Source organism: Typopeltis vanoorti, chromosome 11, assembly GCF_054136105.1.
Source record: "Typopeltis vanoorti isolate ZY-2024b chromosome 11, IOZ_Tvanoo_1.0, whole genome shotgun sequence".
In the NCBI taxonomy this organism is placed as follows: Eukaryota; Metazoa; Arthropoda; class Arachnida; order Uropygi; family Thelyphonidae; genus Typopeltis; species Typopeltis vanoorti.
Genome location: NC_143559.1, coordinates 24,346,927 through 24,369,953, shown reverse-complemented (window position 1 = coordinate 24,369,953; position 23,027 = coordinate 24,346,927).

The window sequence follows — 23,027 nt, the reverse complement described above, 5'->3', positions numbered from 1 at the left end:
AATAACAATATTTAATACCATACATCCAGTGTTAATTATTGCTTCCGATTTTAACAATGAGAAAACTGCTTGACAATTTTTTCTCTAAATTTTAAATATTGTGTTTCATTAAAATCAGTGCATACATACTCCATTTTTACAGAAGAACGGACAGTCGTTACGAAGATAATAAATGCTGTTCTCTTGAAATATATTTTTAGACAAGTTGTCAAGTTTTTCGTCACAGTGAGACGCAATTCTCATTTGTAAGTCACTCCCTTGAACTACAAATACATATCTGATTCCCCGAGGAAGAAAACATCACTACAGTTCTTAAAATTTTTCATAGTCTCTCTCTCTCTTTCTTTCTTCATTTTCATTTTCACTTCATTTTCTTCATTTCATAAGCTTTTTTCAAACGAGTAGCAGTCCATCGGCAGATGTTATCTAAAACAGCCTCGTAGCGCAGTCGGTATATATGAATCCCTTTGAAAATCTCCTTGGTACGATTCCCGTCTATGACGTGAGAAACCTTTATCTCAATGGCATTTCCTTCTGAAATTAAGGCAATATTATAACAGCGGTTTGCGGTATGCTGAGGCAGTAAAGACAGCAAAGTAGAAGGATTGGGAATCCTTTGGAGAAAGATTAGACTCATCCTATGCAAATGCAAACAAAGTATTCTGGCAGACCATCCGCCGCCTTCGAGGGAGGAAATCGTGCACAGCTAGGACAATTAAGGCCTCTGATGGTGCGCTTTTAACAACAGAGAAGGATATCCTCCACAGATGGAAGGAATACTTTGTGAGACTTCTTAACCCGGGGGACCCAGCAGTTGTGGACATCCAAGAGGTGCAGATCGGGGCAATGACTAGTCTCACAGCAGAAGAGGTCCATTTAGCCATAAAATCGCTAAAATCGGAGAAGGCTGCTGGCGATGATGAAATTCAGCCCAAAATGCTAAAAGCCTTCAATCGAGACAGTATTCTCTGGCTGACTCGAGTGTGTCAGGCTGCTTGGATATCTGGGCGAGCACCAAAGCAATGGAAGGCAGGCATAATAATACCAGTCTTCAAGAAGGGAGACCAGAAGGATTGCAGTAACTATCGTGGCATCTCTCTGCTCAGCCTGCCTGGGAAAGTGTATGCTAGGTGCTTGGAAAGAGGAGCATAATTGCGTCAAAGTTCCAGGAAGAACAATGTGGCTTTCGTCCTGGTAGACGCACAGCTGACCAAATCTTCACTTTAAGGCAAGTCTTTGAGAAATCTTGGGAATATGCCTACACATGTTTTGTGGACTTGGAGAAGTGCATATGACAGGGTTCCTCGGGATAAGCTTTGGCAAGTAGTACAGGATTATGGAGTGGATGGCCAACTATTAGCTTCCATCAAGTCCCTGTATGAATGCCCAGAGTTTTGTGTCAGGGTAAACAGCACAAAGTCTGAACCTTTCACAGTCTCCGTTGGCCTCCGCAAAGGGTGTGTTCTGTCACCCCTCCTTTTCATAATATTTATGGACTGGATTGATAGGCACAGCCGAGGCAGTGAGTGTATCAGAATTGGAAGATGTAGCATTGGACATCTGCTTTTTGCTGATGACCTAGTTCTGCTTTGCTCTTCCACAGATGACCTTCAGGATAGGTTTGTAGCTGTTTGTGCAGACGCCGGAATGAAGACCAGTGTGGCCAAAACTGAAACATTTGTGGTCTCAAGACAATCATCCCAGTGCACTCTACATGTAAGTGGAGTCCCAATGAGGCAGGCGGAGAAGTTTAAATACCTTGGGTCCATATTCACGAATGATGGAAAATGGGACGTAGAGCCAGATACTCGAATTGGCTTAGCAATTCAATATTGCGGGAGCTTGGCCGTTCGGTAGTATTGAAGCGGGAGTTAAGTCAGAAGGCAAAGCTGGCTGTCTTCAGTACAGTCTATGTCCCCATCCTCACCTATGGTCATGAGACTTGGGTAATGACCGAAAGAATGCGAACACGAATCCAAGCGGCTGAAATGAAGATGTATGTATGTATGTATTATAACAGCGGTCAGGATTGCACTACTACTACTAATAATAATAATATACCTAATTTCAACAGAGTAGCCGCTTCTAAGCTGTAGCCATTCAAAAGTGAGCTTAGTACTGTTATTTTAGACTGTGCTCACTTTTTGTACATATATGTAATGTTTTAGATGAGTAAATACTACTAATAATAATATTCCTATGAGGTTTCCTCCTTTCTCCACCATCCCTTTTGGGAGGGGGAACGGGTTGAGCCCTCCTGATGATGGATTAAGTATATATATAGTTTTTATGACTGTAGATCCGTGTTTGTTCACGGGCCGGTTTGCATATTCTGAGAGATGAAAAACCCGAGTTTCCGGATGGAAAAACCCTCTACCCGGTATGAGACCTGCTAACTCACCTTTAGTCGAAAGAGACCTCACATCAGATGCTTCTTCTCCTCCCAAATAAGCAAATGCATTACAACAAACATGTTTCCGTAACATGCAGTTCACCTCACTCTTCTACCAACCACAATTTGCTGGTGAGATACTACATACCGAATAATGAGATCGCACTGCGCACTTCCACGTACGACTATGTTTCCAGCTGACATCTTATAAATGATGCTGATCCTGTGACGCCCAAGGCATGCCACTTCGTAGTCTTGTGTGAAAATAGACCATGCAAATGCTCTTTTCATTAACAAAACTCCACTAATGAAGGATGCACTTTTACCTGCAATGTGCTATTACTTTACTTTTTGGGACATCCACTATTATATATAATTCCTAAGCATTTTATACAATACTAAAAAAAAACAAGGAAAGTGTTTGCTACTTCACATGCATTCAATTTCAATACAATGTCAAATATGACACTGGCCATATGTGAAATACTGGGTCGATAGGTTCTAACAAGTCCGTGCTCGTTCATGCTTGTACTGTTTTGTCCACTGGATGAGTCGCAATTTGCTTTTATTCGATATGATGGGGAAAGAAATCAGTTATCGCCCAGAGCTTAGGAGACAATGTGTTTATTCAAAAAAAATAATAATAATAAAATAAAAAAAAATTGAAGTGCTGTATTGAGAATATAATCTTATATTCGTAGTACAGCACAAGGAGGCAAAGTAGTTCTCTGTTGCATACGGCAGTGAATAGCTGAATATTCTTCCAAACACTTGGCATCTTTTTACTTTTTACTAATTTCACAAGTGGTTGCTAATAATATGTCTGTCTAACTGCTCGTCCTATATTAAAAATATCCATTACATGATATTGGAAAAACGAGACGTACAACAACTCTTCCGTTAAATGACCGATTTCTCTTACAACCTAGAGAGTTACGGGAACACTCCATACAATATAAGCTTCGGTCTTCTTTGAAATGAAAACGAATAGTTTATGAGTACATTTAATTCTTCCTTGGTCTCAGAACTAATATAAACACATCTGCCTTTAAAGAAGTTTGGCATCCATATTTTCTCATTTCGAAAATGGAAATTTTCAAATGATATTCCGCATATCACATGGAACGTAAAATCACGATGTCAACAGAAGAAAAAGTGTTGAGACACGTTCATGTCAAACCTGGTGCTGTGTGAAATGCGTACGTTTTATATGAAAACGAATCCACCCATAAGTGTTGAAGAGCGACATCATATTATATTAGAGTGATTATCTATTAGACTAACATTCAAGTCGAAAAGTACATCTATTATTCCTGTTTTGCTACACACCTGATTATCAAAATCTCTTAGTGACCTCAAGAAAGAAAAATAACTAACGAAATTTATTAATACAGCATTTTTATTATTTGTTTTGTTTTCTGTGTTTTATTTTATTTTATTTTAATTGTTTATACGTTATATTTCAATATACGTACATCTATTTTTTAAATTATAAAACCAGTTAGTTTTAGTTTTCTTAATAAAAATGTAATAACTGGCAGCAAGCAGATTTTTTTTTTTTTTTTTTTTTTTTTTGTTATGGCTCGACTTATGATAAAACTTATGAGAAAATTATGCAATAACATTTCTAACTGGTGGATTCTGAGAGGACTCTTCCCCGCTCCTCCCTCTTAAGCATTTCTCTTAAAAAGCTTAAAGGGGGGGGGGGATGTATACGTTCAGGCGCTGTTAAGGAGCCTTCAATAGGTTAACATGGGACATGACTTCATCCACTCAACCACTAAAGCGATCATGTACTGTTAGTACGTATATTAAGATAGTAGCTATCAGAATATATATATATCGATTTATAAGATAAAAATTGGCACGTTTTAAGATAAAATGCAAGATAAAAGAGCAGATATTTTTAAATACAATTCGATAAGGATTGCTTTATCGTTTTTAGAAAGGTTTCAGCACCGTTCTAGCTGTTTCGTTTATTTTCTAGCTCAGATTTTTTTTTTTATTGTTATTAATTTCTTCTACTGATAGTTCATCACACAGCTCATTAAAATATATAAGCTAATTAGCAAAATTATAATCTGGAATGTCAGTGAAAATTAATTTATTTCCTTAAGTAAATAATATTCGAAATCGGTTAATCAGAAAAGTGCTTTTCATAAATCGTCCAATTACGTAAGTATAAAATTCTTATCAGAATCCTTTTCTTCTGTAAATAACAGCAACGATTTTCTGTAGTTTTATTTGCAATCTACAACTCCCTATTAAGTAAAGAATTTTAGAACCATCTATGGAACTGTCATTGGGTTCTATCATCTAATACACTGCTTGGAAAAAAGTCAACGGATACCATAGTGTGAGGAACACATGGCCATGGCCATGGCGTCTACCTTTAGGGACCACCTTTCGTGCGATGACTGCAGCAATTCTACGAGGCATGCTTTCCACAACCGTACGATAGCGATAAATGGGAATTTTGAACCATTCTTCCTGTAAACATATAATGAGGTCCTGGACTGTGGTGAGGCGGACGTTCTTTGACTTCACCCGACGGTCCAGTTCATCCCACAGTAGGGTTAAGATCAGGGCTCTGTGGAGGCTAGTCGTGTGGTGACTTTCATGTGCCAAACCGCGCAGCTCCTTATGACACGACGCATTGTCTTGATGAAATAGACAATGTCCAGTTCCAAATAAACACCACAAAGTAGGAAGCATCGCATTGTCTAGAATGTTCAGATACCTCTCAGAGTTCTATGTTTATCGCATCACAAACAGAGGTCTGAAACCAAACCAGGGAAAACAGGACCATGCCATAACACCGCCACCTCCGAATTTCATACGCACTCTGGTAAGAGACATTCCCGAGCATCCGCCACACCTACATCCGTCCATCTGCTAGGTAGAGGGTGTAGAGTGATTCGTCGCTCCATCACACAGCTTTCCGTGCTCTTTGCATCACTGAAGGCGACGTTGCATGTTGGCTCGGGTAATGTGAGGCTTGCATATTGCGGTCCTACAATGGAAACCCATGTTGTGAGCCTCAGTTCTGAATGTTTTTGTGCAGATTCGTGTTCCAGTCGAATGTCCAGAACTCTCCGTATTCAAGATGTCGGTCGACGAATGGCGGGTTTTAAGTATTATTCTTCGTCGCACCCTATGGTCACGTTTAGTGAGTGTAAGTGGGTCATCCACTGCGGGTAGCACTTGCAGTTGACTCCCTGCGCTTCTATCTGAATATGATATCACCAATTGTTAACCTGGGATGGCCCAATTTGCTAAAATTTGCTGAACAGATAGGCTTTCAACATGGCATCCTATCACAACGCCTCTTTCAAACTCCATCAGTTCCCTTCTCGCAGCCATTTCACCCAGACACAAGTTACACTAACTTGGGAGCATCACATATTCCTCCAATTTATACCTGCTACAAACACGTGACTTGTTACATGACACGATGTACCGTGCCCATTGGGATGTCCGTAGACTTCTTTCCAAGCAGTGTAAATTTTAAATGCTTATACTTAAATAACTTATGAATTTATGATGACGTTTACATTCTTGAAATTCTCAACAGACAGAATTCCACATGGAAGACAAATATATTGGATTGTATAAATCATGTGTCATCCTTCTGGCATGTTTAATTATACTAAAGAATATTTCAGAGTATTGAACAAAATTTGAGTCGGGATGTGAACAAAAAATGCACAGAGAATAATCTTAAATGGTGTCAGAAGGCAAGAAGCTAACGTTTAATATGCAAATCCTAACTAGGCCTGGTATAACAGGTGATGCATTTAAGAGTGACACCCTTGAACATACTTTCTCTCTCGCGTATCTCCATAACGCAGTCGCGACATTTGTTATTCGGTGTGAAAGACACGGGTTCAAATTCCGTCTAGCCACAAATAATCTTCATAAGGCTTTTGAAATGAAAACAAAAGAAAGCACAACAATCGTCTGATTATAAATGCTGTTTTATATGCACATTCGCTCCACTTGTGAATCCATTTTCTTCAAAGAAATCAGAATACAGTGCATTACGACTATTACATATTTCCTGTCATCTTTCATTCACATATTATGTGAAATGGCCTATTATATCCGAGTAACGTGGCTCGCATAAACATAATTTTCTTAGGATCTGCTTTAACTGAGTGTGCTCCACTGCAGGTGTGTCTTTTGTATAAGGAAGGAACCTTGCTATCTGAATATGGCCGGCTACATTTAACTGCAGATGAAAGTGTTGTTATAAGTGTGATCTTTGGGTACTACGCAGGATTCAGTTCGAAGTTTTCCAGCCAAAGAGTATATGACGTTCTTCCGACGATGCTAGGTTGGGGTTCCGGAATATTATAATTTTCATCGATACAGCAGACTGAATTTAGCAGAAAACCGAAGTTCGTAAGAACAAAATACTGAGTATAAGAGTCCAAGAATGAAACTTAATATGATCGCTGCATTAAATTTCATCATACGCTCTCTTATTAAACTGAATTCTAATTATACATTACCAGTTTCAATCACAAATTTGCTACACAAATGAAAACACTGACAATTTTCTGATTAAATGTTATTAACTTGAGGACAAAAATCACAATCTCCTGTAATTACTATCGCTTGTTAATATTCTAACAGAACAGAAGTCTGTATAGGGTTTTAATTTCCATCTCTTACTCAACGCTTAGACTGACTCAACGTTCTATGCTTCGTTGATCTTCTGAAGTCAGCGTGAACGCTCTTATGCTTCGCAAATCATGCCTGTTTCGTTTACAAAATGAATCATCTTTTTAACAACATGTATAAATCAGTTCAGCTTCTTGCAACACAGATTGATTTATTTCAAAGGATGTGTGCAATTAAGAAATCTATAAGACTACATAAATATGATTCTAAATTAAGTTCATTAAAGCAACGTGTGTATGAAAGATGGCTTCATTTACGTCTGACTTTCGTATGCTACTGAATCAGTATTGGATATTATTGTATGAATGGAACGTAAAATTAAGCATTGATGCCTCATCGCTCATTGTAAATAATCTAACCCACGTCGAAGTTGAGTTAGATAATTCAGAATAAGTGTTGAGACAATTAAGGATATAAGGGCATCAGTGTCTATTAACTGAATATCTTCTCAAACAGGTTTTCCTATTTTACGGGAAAGTTTGTGGTAGCATAAAAACCATATACTAACATCTGAGTTAACCTGTCTGCTGAGAGATCTAAAGAAAAATCCCTCGCCTGACTGACCATTTGTGTTTTATAACTGCATTGTGTTCAGAGAAATTTTATACGGTCAATGAAGCGTATGTCAGTACTATTTGCTAAGAATCTCCACTCAATGCATCCTTGAAGTTCATTTAACTTGATTTCGATACATTAAGCGATTTCAGTTGAGTTGAAGAATGTGTAGTTGAAGAATGAATAGTAAAGGGAACAAGATTCTGGGAAAAAGCGTATAGGTAATTTTTGCATCAAAATACATAACAAAAAGTTCAACTTCGCGAGTGTTGCTCTTAAACTGTTGCTAGAAACAATAATGGATTTACACATGGTTTCCAGAGAATCATGATATACTCATGAAAATTCCATGATGCTAATTATTAATAATAATTTGTGACAAAATCAATACATGACTGGCACAGTTTGCACAAATTTATATTGGAATTCCTTTCCTTTATTCTTCTCTTTATTCCTTCTATATTTCACTCTTTCACAAAGATTTACCTAAATTTTCTATTAATTTATTAAGGTTGACCAGGTTATGTAGTACTTTTAATGTAGCATTTTTCATGTAGTACTATCATATCCTGTACACCCCTTGAGGGTAAATGTCAGGAATTTGATGATGATGATGTTGACCAGGTTAACCACTTCATTAGGCAATTACTAGAGCTATTCGTAATCTACTAATAGAAGCCATAAGTTCCTGGAAATCCAACCTGTTAGTATGATAGATTTTCAGAGCATGCTTTCCTTTATCTATAAAAGAATCTTTACAGCATCGATCTCGTTTTTATTTTATTTGTGAACTTGTACATCTGAATCCATATCTCTATGAAAAGATCTTATTTCTAATAACTATAGTTAGCAAACATTCACTTTTCAACATACTCTCGGTTCCAATTACTACTTTTATCTGTGCCTCCGTAACGAAATCAGTAAGCACGTGCCATTTGGTCGGAAAAAACCTCAGCTCAAATCCTCTAGGGCACAAAGAATTTCGGAAACTTTGGTTTTATTCACAAAAACCAGAAAGCTGAAAACTGGCCTAAGAATACACCCAATTTACAAGCATAATACAGATGCTGATGGCAACTGTATTATGCAAATACTATGCAATCTATAGAATCAACTGTCCAATTTCTCTCGTCATTCTCCTTTGTTCCTTCTCTAGAAAAACAATGATCTTCTGCAATACGATATTTCCAGTGCAATTGCACCAAGGCTTTGAAAAGACCAAAGGATGAGTATTAGATTTACTAACGTAAATCAAAAATGCAGACAATCAATATCGTTTAAGAGTTTTTGAACTATTGTTGAAAAACTCTTGAAATGTTCCTCGCGTCCTAGACAAAATTCGAAATCTTATTAATGAAAGAATCATATTCCCTCTTTTCCGCCTAGCAATCAACTGGTGAACCTACAAATTCTCAATCTATCGAAGAGACCATTCCAGAGATCCCTTATATCGGCCACTCACCTCTGGATCCTCTTCATCACTTTCTTATCCACAAGAAACCAAGTCACCATACATGCCCAAATATCACCCCAAGAACAGGTCTGGTGACCTAGTTTCTTGAAGTGATCTTATCCACTTTTTGCATTATATCCTCTGAACTTCAACTCTTTATCTCCAACAGTTCCAAATTCCTAACTTCAGTCTTCTTTATAAGAATTTTTCAACTGAAGATGTATTAGTCCGTCTGTCTCCTATGAAAGTGGAAGGATATTTTCCTTCCACTTTCATAGGAGATTTTTTCCTTTCCCGCAAACCGGGCAGAAGAACACATAATTAACAGATAAAATATACTGACCTTCGTGGCGTTAGTTGCTTCGGCCGTAATTCAAAACAACCCAATAACCAATCCAATTCCAGCCATCCACTTCTTACTGAAAATGTATCAAAATACTTCTTCTATAATAATAACCACCAAACACTTCACCTGGCCGATTGGACTAGTGACTGATTTCTAATTAATAGCACCAATTTCTTTATCACAAGTGGCAATTGGTCCTCTTTTTATTTTATTATAACAAGGAAGAGTTTGTGTTTTTTCCTTGTGAATTTATCTTTGTCATAAGTTCACTTCGAAAAGCATGATATCGACAGAGTGTGAATTTTCTATGAAACTGAGCTTCAATTTCCTTAGACAATTATATATGCAGTCTTCTGACCCTTTTTGTCCTTTGGAAGCGCATTCAGTACAACTTGACATGCTGCTCAATATTTTTATTGATCTGTAATCATTTATAAAGCAAGATTTATGGAACTACTGATACAAACGGAAAAGCTATTAGTGGTTGCACAGATATCCTTACTATTTTCAGAAAGTCATAAAAACTTCCAATATGTTGCTTCACGCATTCCAACCATGGGAATGAATAAGTCTTGATTGCAGCGCGATGACAAGGAAAGTTCGGAGACACCTATTTTTTTTTTTTTTTTTTTTTATTACAAGAGGAGGAAGGAATATGCTCAAAATGTATTTTTAGTATGTTCCTTCATGTAGGGACTAATTAACATATACCTTTTCTTTTATACAATAATATAATTCATTTTTAAGACTTTTAAATCACTAAAAAGAGAAATGATTCTGACATCTCCAGGAGTCTCTCTCTCTCTCTCTCTCACACACACACAAAAAAAAAAAACCCGCTATTATACTGTAGTCAATCCTCATGTGCAGTCATGATCGTAGGTGTCTTTGTGGGTGTTCAGCGGGAAAGAAAGGGGATGGAAATGCCAACATTCGTTGCCTTGACATACTCGGCTGTTGACGTTAATGGAAAGAGAATAATGACCTTGGAAACATAAATGAACAAATTTTCGTTTTAAGCCAAGTCAGCAAAACATCAAATGCATAAAATTCACTTCTAACAGAATTAATAAATATATTAAAAACATATTAAACAAAAATAGATTGGAAAATAGAAACTTTTCAAGTAAAAAAAAAAAAAGAGAAAACATGAAGCATTGTGTATTTAAGCAAATCATAGTAACCTGCATATTTGCATTTGATTTGGATACGAAGATAACCATTTTTAAATAAAATAATCCTTACTTATCTTTCTCACTCAAGTAGAATGGTGCATGTGATCATATTTCAAAATCTTTAATGCATTTTACATCCGTAAACAGATGCAGCATTCGCGTTACGATGTAACATAAATAAATAAAATCAAGAACGTCAGGTGCAACGGTTCGCAAGTTTCACAGGCAGCATTATTGTTGCTTGTGAAGCTTGTGAATACCTCCCATTTTTCTTGAATTAAAGTTCAAAATGGGATACTCACATAAATCATATGGATATAAACCGCATAGAGCATATTCCTCTATAAAACAATTCAGGTGAAGAATCTACCTCCATCAGTCAAGTTAAAATTTATCTGTTTCTTTGGTTTCACAGATCTTCACAGGGAATATTTTTGAACAAGAGCATAAGAAAACAAACCTACAGCATAGTTATGTGGGTCAGCGTGCTAATTAAGATGCCGAGGAGCTCATTCAAGAGGATATATATGCATTTATTAAATGAAATATAAGCAAATTAATGATGTACGTCAGCGCGATCTGCGTGATGCTAAGGATTCCACAATCCCCTTCCCCCGTTAAGGATGCCGATGGCTCAGAGAGCTCGCTCTCGTTAATTTTGGATTTCATATCCTGCTCATTTCAAAAACCCTGCACTACACAAATCAACAAAACCTTCAAAATATGAAATTCTGTCATTAAACCCACTCCTGTCTTATTTCTTGCAAATAACTAAATCAAATAAAAGAATCCCTTTTCGTACAGCCTTTATTATTATTATTATTATTATTATTATTATGAGACATCCAGGGAGTTAAGGACTCATCGAGGGAGGCTATAAATCACCCAAACCAGCTGCCATACCATCCCTTAAATTCATTCACACTAGATGCACTCATTACTACTAAAGGCAAACAATTCCACTCACTGCTCTCTGGAAGAAAAACCTAGCTCTTACCCCTTTCTGGACTGCAAATAAATTTAACTTCCATGGATGCCCCGGTGTTCTCTCCCCACCTTCCATATAATGAAAAATTTCATCAGATGATATCCTATAATACCCATTCAAAAGTTTATAGACCTCTATCACCCCTCTTTCTCCTGTTAACCAGAGTCTGCAATCCACATACTCGTAATCTGTCCTCATAATCTAAATCCCATAATCCAGATATAATCTTTGTAACTCTTCTTTGCACTCTTTCCACAGCTTCTTTATCCCCTTTGGAACCAGACAGACCAAATCTGTGCACAATAATCCAGGTGTGGTCTAATCAAAGCCTTATAAAGAGGCAAAATTACTTCCTTATCCTTACATGTCAAGGTACGCTTCAACATCGCAATTATCCTCTGAGTTGTATTTGCAATTTTTGCTATGTGACTTTTGAACTTCAAATTCCTATCTATCGATACGCCAAGATCCATTGTCTCCTCAGTTTCTTGTAGCATAACCCTGCTAATATAATATGCCGCTGGAACTCTAATCATACCAAAGTGATTAACTTTACATTTACAAACATTAAACTGATTTACAAACTTATGGGTGCTATGGCTGTGAATGAGTTCAAAGCAAAGTATGACAGGTACTGTGATACTTTGGAATGTTGAATAGTTCTTGATGTGATGTTTAGGGCCTACCTAGTTTGGTCTAAGGACTCCTTGGAGTTGCCTGTAATAATAATAATCTTCTTCTTGTGTGCACCAATTCATCTTTGGATTGTAGCAGCGTATTTAGGTCATTTATATGCAACGAAATGTCGGTCACAAAGGCAAAGTCTGTCATCCACTTCGGATCGTTATATTCCGCAATCGGATTCCCCTTGGTTTGCATGAACTGCTGTATTTCGCTCCTTAAGTCAAAGACTCTTTTAACACGTTCATTGCCAACCACGCGATATCGTGCGATGCGAGTTCTCACTAAACGGCCGATCACGCGTTATCGCGTTGACGTCGCTAACTAAATAAGAAAATAAAAAAAATTTGGCCACCACACGAAATTCCAATTTTCAGCTTGGCAATGAACGATATCGCGCGATCACGCGATGCGAGTTCTCACCAAACGGACGATCACACGTTATCGCGTGGACGTCGCTAACTAAATAAAAAATAAAAAAAAAAAATTGGCCACTACACGAAATTCCAATTTTCAGCTTGGCAATGAAAGTGTTAAGAGCTTGCCCTCTGCTCAACCAACACACATCACTATAATAAACCACATCGCCGTGATTCGCTTCGCATTCTTGGGTCCAAACCTTTTGGAATTAACGATGATTCAGTCCTCTTGCCCTAATAATGTTGATGACAGTCACAATAACTTTCATGACATTCTCAAATCCAATAGTTTTCGCGCACAAATTCTCCTGGCAGATTAAACAGTAGTAATGGACAAAATCTTTTCCTTCTAGTTCCAGTTCTTTCCGTAGCAGGGCAGCAAACCCTTCGTTCTTTCCCACCATAGCAGGGGCACCATCACTTACCACACCCTCGAGGTTGGTTAAGCTGAGGTCGAAACGCTGGAGCGTTTTCTTGGCGGCTTTAAGAATTTCAGTGCCTTTCGTCGTTCCCTTCATAGGTACGAGCGCTAGCAGTTCTTCTGTCACATTGAATTGTTGATCAATGCCACGGACAAAGATAACTAGTTGTGCTGTATCGTTCACATCTGTGCTCTCATCTAAAGCAAGTGAATATGACGTAATTCGGACGACTGTTTTTTTAAAGTTCCTTCAATGTCATTGGCAAGTTCTTCGACACGTGTGCTACAGTTACCCCAGATAAACTCGTTTTTTTAAACACTTCCTTATTATTTGGGCACAGAATATCTCCAGCAGCGATGAGACACTCTTTCACAAACTCCGAGAAGGCTTTTGATTTTTTAGCAATTTTTTCAGCTATTACATAATTTACTTTGACGCACGCTTCGCTCTCTTCCCTTTGCCTTAAAAACGTACCCTAATGGCATTTTAAATCAATTTGGAGATGGTTCACTTTGTCCACACGAAGCCGCCCTTGAAGGTGATCGAAATCGGACGCATGCTTTGTCTGACAGTGTCGATTTATATTGTATTCTTTTGATACTGATACAGACTCACGACAAATTAAACACACTGGCTTATCGTCGATCGGCACAAAAAAAAAAAAAAAAAAAGTACAAATTGGCCCACTTTTCATTAAAAACCCGACAAGAATCACTTGATTAACGCTTTTTACTCATAGACGCCATAGTATTTTTGGGGTTCACCATGGAAGGTGAACCCCAAAAATGATCCCAAATGGCCGTGTAACGGTTATTATCCACTAAATGTCTCACACTAATGAAAAAAGTCTGGCAATATAAAACAATAGGCTACGGCTGACACGACAAACCTGCATGGGTTTATACACGAATATCACACTATTCACGACTGACTGTGGATGAGATCGTCTTGTATTTATATGAAAATAACGAAGTATCGAGAAGCTTCGAGATGTATCTGGATGGCACTAGACAGCGCACTCAAACGAACTACCTGCGACGTTAGTAATAGTACTTAGTACCGCTTGGCGCTGGTAGATGGCTAAAGAAGCATGTCTATTTAATATTTATTTTTATAAGATTTTATGTAAAGTATCAAATGCACAGCGTTCCTTGTGAATCTGGAAAGCATCTTACAATTCTAAATACCGCAGTATAGCTTAGTGGCCCGCGGGCTTCATTGAAATTATTTTTTATTTAATCGCGTTTTAATGTTAAGTAGTTATTTTTTCAAAATGGCCGGCGGGCCACGGCAAAGAGCTCCACGGGTCATGTGTGGAAGACCCCTGCTTTAGCCTATTACAAATACCATTCTGATGAATACGCTGTTTACTAAATGTTAAAAGCCCTATTTCAGATGGTAGATAACTTTCATCGCTCAGTATGAAACTACCACCCTACTTATTGGAGACCTGAAGTGGCTTGAAAAGTTCTGTGTCGGCTCATTTAGTCCACCAAGGGTATTTTTCTTTGGTGGAATTCGCATAAAAATTTGTGATCAACGGACACCAGTATTTTAGCCCATTCTTTCACCATAACTGCAGTCTGTTCGTATAGTAAAACTGAATGTTTTGGTCTCACTCTCAGTCAAATTTCCATGCTTTTTTTCCCAAAAAGGTGTGCTTTAGAGTCCAAACTGGAAATCTGTGCTATTCTGTCTAATCTTTACACTCACATTTTCTCAAAACGCATCGATACAGTTTGTGCAGTATGGCAAAGTTCATTATCATGTTGAAATATAACTGGATTATAGTACCAGTCCAAAGTAGTTTAAGAGGTACTAGTCAAACAAAGAGAAATATTCTGACGCTATAGCACTCTCTCCAAGCGTAGATAGGATAATACGTTTGTGATGAATAGCATTCTCCTGGCAGCTGCCATACTCAAACACATGCACCTAAGGTAAATGATGTATATATCATGATTCATCATTTCATACACTTTTCCAAAGGTCTATGTAATACGGCAAACTCTCTACACCACACAAGTCGAAAAAGAGGGGTGGCACTTTCTTGTATGTAGCAGCCTTTCTACGGAGCCATAAATGAGTAATATTATGATATCCCTAAACTCAGGATGACAGAGTCTACTAATGCATCAGGGCAGGGAAGCATAAACCTGAAAGTATAATCATGTACATGAAGAATCCTAAATTCTAAGTTTAAATCGTGTCCAATTTTCTTTAGATGATCTGTCTGATTGCTTCCCAGGCTTCTTTTCACCACTGCACTTCATCTCCATCTGTTAATGATGTCAGCCATGGTTAATCTCAAACCTCTGATTGTGTTGCGATTTCAAGAGCTGATCGACGAAAAACATAGCAGATTATGATAACAGCTCGATAAACCTCTGTTAACACTAAACCCACTTCCCATTTCCAGAACTATATACAGCCATTTAGCATGTACTTTCTTAGTTCTATTTGCTGTGCCACGTCGTTGACCGCTGGTAAGCGGTATTCGAGGAAAATGAGGCGGTGTCGAGGATTTTTCTACATTTAATCGCTACCGTATTGAGGATAAGGTGGTCAGTCCTATGCCTTCCAGTGTGTCCATGTCTGTAGATGCGTGTGTTCTGGGGGACGAAAAACCCGAGTTTCCGGATGAAAGAAAACTTCCTACCTCCGTATGAAACCGGCTAAGTAACTTTTAGTCCAAAAAGACCAGATAAAAGTTCCTCACGTCATTGATGGAATCAAATCCAGGTCTTTCTAACCAAAGGGCTTCGTCTATACTAACTGAGCTACGGAGGACACACACACACACACACACACACACACACACACACACACACACACACACACACACACACACACACACACACACACACACACACATTGCTGTATGATGTATATATACATCACTGATATACATCGCTTTTCTGAAGTATTTCATTTATTTATTCGTGAGCAAATGGCAAGTGACGAAGAATGCAGGAAGCTCATTGTTAAAACACAAAATATGTACTGCACGGGTAAATACTGCGTAAAACAGTATCAAACACTGCTGCAGAAACTGAAATTACTCAAAAGTGAAAATCACTTGTCGCTAGGGAATAATTATTTCGAGACCCTGTTGCGAAAAAGAAAAAGAAAAGAAACGCTAATTTTTAGGTACATGATACACCCATTTAAAAATTATTTAAGACGCAATAATCAAGATCTTGCAACCATCAAGTGTTGGTGACGCCACTGGCTTTACACATTTTTAGCAATGCTACAGAAGGTATCTAAATAATTCACTATGAACAACTAAATTTTTGAAGCATGACAATTGCTACCAAATTTATTCAATGACGACTTTTCAACAGCACAAGACCTGGTTAATACGAGGGCAATGTTATTATTACGTGACACCTACAAGGACTCATCGCGAGGGAGGGGACACTTTTCACCACACAACCCACCGTCTATACAACTTAATCCTCCCCATCTACATATTCTACCGTCCACTAATATGTTTATATGTTAACCGCGTGTATTTTCTGGATCTGCCAAAACGTGAAGAGTGGCTAACCCATCTTCATTTGAAAAACCCCATATAAAGATTTCTCTTCATAAGGAAAATCAAACTCAGTTATATTCCTATTAAAGGGTGCATATACCATCATTCTTCCAACTGTGCTAGAGATTTTTTTATTTGATTTTTAGGTGCAAGGACATCAAAGGTCATTGTGCCAGGACACAGATCACAGCAGTACATATGGTAATTGGTTAATACAATAACAAACATCCATGCTCTTGGCGGGATTCGAACTCGCAGCCTCTTGGAGAGCTGATACGCTAACCTCTCGGCCAACCAGGCTGGCTGTGCTAGGGAAGATGCTATTATGCTGTGGTGACAAGGTGGCATTCCTCGGTATATGCGAATTGTGCATAATGTTATCATGACACGCACACGTACCCGCGCGCGTTATTTGAAAATAAATAAATAAATAAAAATTGACGCCGTTATCTAGTTGAGATATTTCGAAATGATATAAAGACGTAAATGTTTAAACTTTCTTCAAGTCGTCAAGAAAAATACAGCACAGATTTTATATAGATTAAATGAATATTCCAGGTCTGTTAATGAAAGAATGAATAAAATTAAAAAAAAAAGCATCTAAACATTTCCACCGAATATTTTTTTTTCTTTATGCCATAATTCTAAAATGTGAATACAATTTTCAGCATTTATACTAATTAAAGTGTAATCATTAAAGCTTTATTTATAAAATTTCCCAATGTTTGAGCGGTTACGGAGATCACGATTGGGGTAACGTCGTACCCTATCTCAGAGAAGTAGTGACTAATACGCAAGGCATTCGTATTAGTAGCTACCTAAAAGTTGCTGGGCGTCAGCCTTATGAACTAGGAAATTACCGAGACAGTATACGGTCAAGTTCATAGAATGCGGTTAGAAAGCAATAACAAGTCGACATGGAAGAAAAAACTGGTTGGTATCGAAGAAAAACTTCAAGGGGGGGGAGGAATATACATATCATTACAGTATCGTTTGTAGTTTCGGTCTTATGTGTACGTGTCTGAATCTATCACTCCTTCGGCAACCCCAAACAAAAGCGGTGTTTTTAATCCCCAACTTACATACTAAAAGAATGTGCAAACAGATCGCTGTTACAAAGTTGACTGCCCTGAACACGCAGGATTATCACAAAGTAGTCATCAAATCATTTGGACTCCCTGAGGTGTACGTAATAATAATAATAAATAATCAACGACTATTCTAAATACATATATCGGATGCTATTCAGAATGCTCTGAATAGCAAATAATTACACTTATTCATCACAAAAAATGCGGGGGAGGCAGAAAGAACTTGGAAACAAACATAATATATCAATGAACAGCCTTAAATACTTACTGCATCATAAATATGACCAATCACGAATAAAGTCTGCCTGAATTATAAGCAAAACAGTTGACATTTGCAGGTTAGATGTTTTTTTTTTTTTAAACAAACAAAAAAGTACATCTGAAACGTTTACTGAAATTAATGGTTTCTGGAGGCTTTGCTATTGCTAAGCCTAACACGAATTTTTCATATCGCGAAAAATATTAAAATGTTTTTTTTTTCTTTTTTCAAAACGCATATACTGATCACTAATAAAACTATATGATAGACTTACAGGATTGTTCTTGCTTCCAACACATTTCTGGATAACAAATACTTAAAAATAAAAACAACTACTGTATAAGATTTCAGTCTCAAATACCGAGTAAATTTACCAAAACACAGCAGAAACATTTACGAACCGAATTGCAGTTAATCTAGATACCAGAAAGTTTTGCTAATAATATGATAATTGAAGACGGATAAATAATCATGACTTTATTTAAAAAACGCAAAAAATGCGCAACTTGAATATAATAAAATGCAACAATTAAAATGAATCTCTCAAGTACATAACGCATATACTGATCATAGGTAGATATCTTGCATATCTTTAAACTTTTACGGTACATATCGTTAAACTTTCTTATTTTTAAATTTTTATTTCGGCATTATTATTAAGAGTCAAAAGATTGCTTGTTCTCAAATCTAACTGAAATTCTTATGCTGATGACGAATTCTGTTCTTATCCATCTTGGACAGAAATTCTGCTGTTATATATTTTTTATTAAAATTAATAAAAATAAAAAAATCAGCGAACGCCTCTTTATTCCCATATATAGGGAGTAGGAGAGGCCGTTTTAGCCCTATCTAGCTTAATTAATTAATAGTTCTTTATTGTTGGAAATACTATCATTATTTATTGCGATGGTTTTTTTGTACATGTTTCCATGCATACGCCCAGGTCTATTTTTTTTTTTTTTTCATTTCACTTTGTTTTGATTCAGACTATGGCTGAATGAAGTGAGTGTTTGAGTGGGGGGGGGGGGGGTTGATCCTGAAAATCCTTATTAGTTATTAATCTATTTCATTATTGGTTTTGATAATATTTCTATATCCACGGTGAATCCTTTAACTACATGGAGGTCAGGTAATATAATAATAATAAGAAGAATAATCGCTGTTTTGGATCGACAGATTAATCTCGTTTTGTTATTTAGCCATTCATTCTTTCATCAATAGCATTCAATACCACACGATTGATCTTCGTTTCTGCAATATAGTTTAATCATCTAGAATATATGCATATTTTGTTGCGTGCGTTCTCATTCATAATTTTTGTTCTAAGTTTCTACTTATGAAAGATAGGCTAAACCAGGGCCTTTGAGAGGGGAGGGGTGCAGGAACTGGATGAGATAAGATGAAAAGATTGATCATCTTACCTAGCCATAAAAACAATGGCTAATGGAGAAGGGAAGGATGAGCCCAAAAGTAACTTTGTACCCCTGATAAAATTCCTCTCAAGGCCTGGGCTAAACTATTTGCGACAGAGTAAGTTGATACATTTCAAAAGATGAATATTGCAAAATTATACCTCATAATTGTTTTTGATCAGTTAGTCACTTGAAGTATCTGCTTTTAGGGTTTCAATCCCAGTTTTATGGTGCCCTAATAAACAGATCATCTCTGCCAGACTTCTCTTGATCTGAGATTTCAGGGTACTCTGATAGATGGACCATCTCTGGACTCTGCTTAGAGAGGATCCAGATATAATATTATTTGTATGATTGTGCAAAACTGTGTGAACGTTATGGTCGATTTTTTCTGCCTTTCGGGATTAAAAACCTCAGTTTCTGGAAGAGTAAATGTCTAAATTTTATTATTTAGGCATTTGTTTCTGGTTGGCAACTAGAAGTAAATTAATGAACTTTCTCTTAGGATGAGTAAAGTCCCCAGATTAGGGATCACAGCGAACTAATGCAGCCGGCAGGCCACTCCTCTGCTGAATTTCCTATGAGCAAGTATTTATGCCTGTTAGATAGTTGTAATGAGACAGATTCAAGTCATGCATTTGGGGATTAAAAGATTACAAGCTGCGTAACACAATGATGGAACTGTACTCCAAGAGATTGATCAAGCTGGTGACATGGGGGTGTTGGCGGATAGAGAGTTGAAGTTCAGAGGACATATTGCTAAGGTGTCCAGGATAGCTAATAGGGTTACTGGGTTATTGAAGAACACTAACATGCAGAGATAAAGAAGTCATTATTCCTCTTTATAAGGCACTGATACGTCCACATCTAGATTACTGTGATGGTATAGTGGCTTAGATATCCTGGAGATGAGGAAATATTGTACATTGTACCTCAGGGGTAATTCCATCAAGTGGTGGGATTTGTTTAAAAATCTCTCAAAATTACTACCTGAGATCCTCAACAATTGCTTTTTCTTCAGTAAGTAATTAAATATCCTTGGTTGGTAGTATTAAAGTTTATGGTTTATGTCCTATTTTAAATATCTCACTGTATCTGAAGAATGTCTGAGTTATTTGTATTATTTCAATTAAATTTTTTCTGCCAGTCTTTTCTCTCGAAATAGTATTTTACTAGCTAAATTTTTGCAGCTTCTATACTTCTATTTTCTGGCGATGGCTCCTGTAGCATCTTTAACCTCATCTCACTACGTTTCTTTATAGCCTTTTGCATGCGCCCGCACACACACACACACACACACACACACACACGCACACGCACGCACACACAGAGTACCAATTGCTTCATACCGAAGCCGGGATATGTGTTATAACCGAAATGTGTACCTCGGATGACTGGGAGAAGTGGTGAAACAAAGTCACTAGGTGTTTCTCTTACATGACAAAGGGCAAAAAGCTGGTGATAATTGTCATGGTTATTGGTTTCTGTTATTGCTTGTTCTGTCTCAAAGGAAATTACTTGCGTATAATTCCTTATTTCATCTGTTATATCAGATCAAGGATATCAGATATTCCTCCTACTTAAATATAGGCCATCCCTCTTTTCTTTGAAAAATCTCCTGCTTTATTGCCAATCGAAGTCATATTTCATGCCTTGTGATAAACCAGACACCGCTTATTCGTAAATGAGAAATTTATTTCCTATGAATAGCAGTCAAGGGTTATCATGATGATTCAGCGGTATTATTTATGCGACTGGGAACTTCCCTGAGGAAACTCTTAGAATGATGAAAGGATTCCTGGTGATAATATTCTCTAGAAGAAATTGCATATGTTGTAGAAGAGGGAAGAAAGCATATAGTCCTTATGGTTATTCCAAATGCAGGTTCAGCATTTATTTTTGTAATCTGTTTCAGGAAAATTGCACAATTTCCGTTTGAGCTTATTGGAAATCTCCTTGTGAAAGGCAAGTAAAGTGAAACTTAATTTTGTTTGATCATTGCAGAGAATGAATGGTTTGTAATCAAACAAACTCATATAGCAAAATTTCTGCTTTTCTATACGAAAACTTTTTTTTTTCCCCGTAAGTTCCGATACGGCGAATATAGTTCGTCTCTCTCTCTCTCTCTTTTCTCACTTCTTTAAGATTAATGTGTGTCTGGGCCAATTTAAATGCTGCATTGAAAGATAAGATGGTGCGGAAATATTATTGCGAATTTTTGTGTATTTACAAAAAAATTCCTTAACGAAATGCTTTAAAATATAAAATAATTAGAGGTTTAACTAATTAATGTCAATAGAGGAAAAAATAAACTAAATTATATTAAAACAACAAGAAACGTTGAAAAAACGCTTAAGGATCTCATCCAGTTCCTTAATATTTGTCAATTGCTCCCTCTAAGAATTACTAATTTTGTCGCTTTAGTGGTGACTTAAAATACAAATAAAAGCACATAAAAAAATTCATGTAGACGAATGCAAGCAGTATCAGGATTAGTAGAGAGGAGTTTTTGGCATTGGTCAGATTGCCTTGGCCAAAAATTATAAGACATAAAATGATATAGTTAAGGGATAGAATGAAAAGGGCATTGTACAAATTAACACAATGCATGCAGGCTGAACAATTAGTATTGAAGACTAAATATGGGGAGAGATTAGAGGGAGGAAAGGGAGTATGGAAAGATGGTGGAATTTATACAGTTGCTAAATTCCTTGTCCCCTTTATAACAACATGTTATAAAGGGATTTCAGAGTGTTAGATCTGATAAAGCATCAGAAGATATATTCATAACCAAGGTAGACACTAACCTAGGAGAATGAAGGTGATAAGGCCATAATTCGGCCTTATAAAAGGCAAAATCATCATCATCTTCACTATTGTGATTTCGGTTTGAATGTTTCTTCACTTGATATGTGCTTTCCTTTCATCTTGGGGAACAGGAGATGGTAGAAAAGATTCAGAAACGAGTGACTAAGCTAGTGACACGCCTGGAATGCTCCCTATGAGGATAGGATGGCGTGTGGGTTACAAAGTTTAGTTGATAGGCGGAAAAGATGGGACATGATAGAAACTTTCAAGATATTAATGGGGTTTTATAAAATTGATGCAAAGGAGATTTTTCAATATATGACAAATAGAGAACTAGGGTCATCCACGCAAGTTGTTTAAGAGTGTGGTTAGCAAAGGATGTGCAGAACAGATTAGTACACGTGCTTTATCAACGGCTACAGGCTCTTACAAATATGGTGTCCATTGAGTTAGGGAGGAATGCTGGCCTCATTGAAAAGTCAAACGTAGGTAGTTTCAACCAACTGAAAAAAAAAAAAAATTAAAAATAAAAGTGCGCTGCACTAATTAAAACATGACGTAACATTGCTATTCAACTGTAGCAAATAAATGATATGCTTTCTTAACTTAGGCGATTTCGGTTTGAATGTTTCTTCACTTGATATGTGCTTTCCTTTCTTTACGTCAAAAATTAAAAATATCTTTTTTTTTTTTTTGACTCTGAAATCTTTTTTTCAGATTAGTATCTGAAAATGAACTCTACTCGTTTATTGTAATGTTTTCATTTAAGTGACATGAAATGCATGTAAATTAGCACACT